The following is a 2,837-nucleotide window of genomic DNA, read 5'->3' as shown; positions in this document are numbered from 1 at the left end:
AAGAAAAAAGAAAAAAGCCTGTTCAAGGACTAGTCAATCCTCTAGAAGAGTGCTGTACAATAGCACTTTCTATGATGATTAAAATATTCCACATCTATGCTGTCCAATAAGGGTGCCACTAGCCAATTGTGTCTGTTGAGCACTTAACAAGCAGGTACTATAACTGAAAAACTGAATCTTTACTGCATTTTATTTTAATCAATTTGAATTTACAGTCAAATAACATGGGTAGCTAGTAGCTACTATGGATAGTGCAGCTCTAAAAAAATGTAACTGTGTTTGACTAAAGTATTTTCTATTTAACCAGACCTATATACCATATATTTGCATGTTGATTTGGAGACAATTATCTGGAAGAAATACTTTTATTACCCTGCGAGGCATTGAATATTTTTATACGTAATCTACAAATCTCATTTAAACATTATTTTTCTTCAGAATGCCTATAAATACCCAATCCCATTAATTTTTTTAGACCAGCAGTAATGGTCTCGTTCCCTCACTACTGCTGTAAATACCCATATTGATTCTAGACTTTTTTTTAGTTTTATTTTATTAGTGTATATATTTTGGGGGTACAAAGTGATATTTTGATATATGTATACATTGTTGAATGATCAAATCAGAGTAATTAACATGTCTATCATTTCATCAACTATTTATCATATCTTTGTGGGGAGATCATTTAAAATCCTCTTTTAAGTTGTTTTGAAATACATAATACTTTAACTGTAGCCATCTTGCTGTGCAATAGAACACCAAAATTTATTCCTCCTATTTAACTATAACTTTGTACCTACTGACCAGCTGTACAACTCCCCTTCCCTTGTCCAATCCCTCAACCCCAGCCTCTGGTAGCCACCATTCCACAGTTTACTTCCCATATGTTCAAGTTTTTAGATTCCACATATAAGTGAGATCATACAGTATTTGTCTCTTAGTGTCTGTTTACTTCACTTAACATAATGTCCTCTAGTTTTATCCATGTTGTCAAAAATGACAAAATTTCCTGTTTTTTGGTGTTTTTTTTTGTGTGTGTGTGTTGTTGTTGTTGTTTTGCTTTCATTTTCGGTTTCGTTTTCTTTTAAGGCTGAATAGTATACCATTGTGTATATACACCACATTTTTCAAATCCATTCATCCATTACGAACACTTAGGTTATTTCCATATCTTGGCTATTGTGAATAATGCTGCAATAAACATGGGAGTGCAGACGTTCCTTTGGCATACTGATTTCATTTCCTTTGGGTATATATCCAGCAATAAGACTGCTGAATCATATGGTATTTTCAATCTTTTGAGGAACCTCCATACTTTTTTCAAAGTGGATATACTAATACTATGCTGAGATAAAAAAAAAAAAAAGCAAATAAAGAAAAAACAAATAATACTAAAAACAAAACAAAACAAAATAACAAAACAAAGTGGCTATCTAATTTATGATACCACTAACAGTGCATAATGGTTCCCTTTTCTCCACATCCTCACAAACATTTGTTCATTTGTTAGTTTTCATTTTTTTTAATAAAAGCCGATGTAACAGGTGGGAGGTGATATCTCATTGTGGTTTTAACTTACATTTCTCTGATGATTAGAGATGCTGAGCATTTTTCATCCATCTGTTTGTCATTTGTATGTCTTTTCTTGAGAAATGTTTATTCAAGTTCTTTGCCCATTTTTGTTTTTCTTAGTTCAGAATTTAGTTTTTCTTTTTCTCCCTGGGCTATGGAACATACTTTATTTTTTTTTATTGAAATATAACTGATTATACATATTTGTGGGGTATAGAGTTGACTATTGTATTTGTGTACAATATATGATGATCAAATCAGGATTATTAGCATATTCATCATTACAAAACATAATTATTTTTTGAGTCCATTACCCAATGTTTCTGTTGGGTTATGTGTTTTCTTGTTATTGAGTATCTTGAGTTCCTTGTCTATTTTGGACATTAGGCTTTTATCTGATGTATGATTAGCAAATATTTTATCCTAATCCATGGGCTGTCTTTTCACTCTATCATTTCCTGTGCTGTGCAGAAGCTTTCTAGTTTGATGCAATACCTTTTGTCTATTTTTGCTTTTGTTTCTTGTGCTTTTAGGATCTTATCCAAGAAATCACTTCCCAGAACAATGTCATGGAGATTTTCCCCTATATTTTCTTCTAATAGTTTTATAATTTCAGGTCTTATGTTTAAGTCCCTAATCCATTTTGAGTTGATTCTTTTATAAGGGATCAGAATATGGGTCCATTTTCATTCTTCTGTTTGTGGATATCCAGTTTTCCCTGCACCATTTATTAAAGAGACTATCCTTTCCCAATGTGCTAAAAATCAGTTGACTGCATTCTATATTTTTATGACAGTCATTCTTTTAACTTTTGAAAATTATTCTTTGTTACCTCCTTGCTTGAATGTAGTATTCATTGACTAAACAGAGCGACAGGGTTCAGAACAGGCTATTCCAAAGTATGGTACCTTGCCATAATGAATATTTCAAGCTTGAGAAATTTGAGAAAGGGTTGGTGCCAGAAGGAATACTTTTTCCCTCAAGCAGGTCATACAAACAGTAGATGCTGGAAGGATTCTCTGACCTCTTTTTTCTTCCATGACATACATCAGGCTCACACATTACATACATACATTAAATACATTTCTGTGCTTTTTTATTTCTTAATTTGTCTTTTGTTAGTCTAACTTGCATGGTCCCAGCTAGAGAACTTAAGATGGGTAGAGAAAAAAGACTTTTTTTCCTCCCCTAGAAGAGTTTCCTATTCTTTCTACTCTACACCTCAAAATACTTTCTCAGTAACATGCTGCTTCAGTGAATGATGT

At 32.5% G+C, this 2,837-nt stretch overlaps 1 protein-coding gene across 1 annotated transcript in view; it reads right to left on the bottom strand.

Moving 5' to 3' along the window:
- LOC103601483 (low-density lipoprotein receptor-related protein 1B-like) overlaps window positions 1–2,837 on the bottom strand; it is a gene marked incomplete at its 3' end in the record, with an annotated part of 205,690 nt that overhangs the window by 150,589 nt on the left and 52,264 nt on the right. The gene's annotated exons all lie outside the window — the stretch shown is intronic.

Source organism: Galeopterus variegatus, unplaced genomic scaffold (assembly GCF_000696425.1).
Source record: "Galeopterus variegatus unplaced genomic scaffold, G_variegatus-3.0.2 Scaffold3750, whole genome shotgun sequence".
NCBI classification, from domain to species: Eukaryota; Metazoa; Chordata; class Mammalia; order Dermoptera; family Cynocephalidae; genus Galeopterus; species Galeopterus variegatus.
The sequence above is the reverse complement of the archived record's forward strand: the minus strand, read 5'-3'. Positions and strand labels throughout refer to the sequence as shown.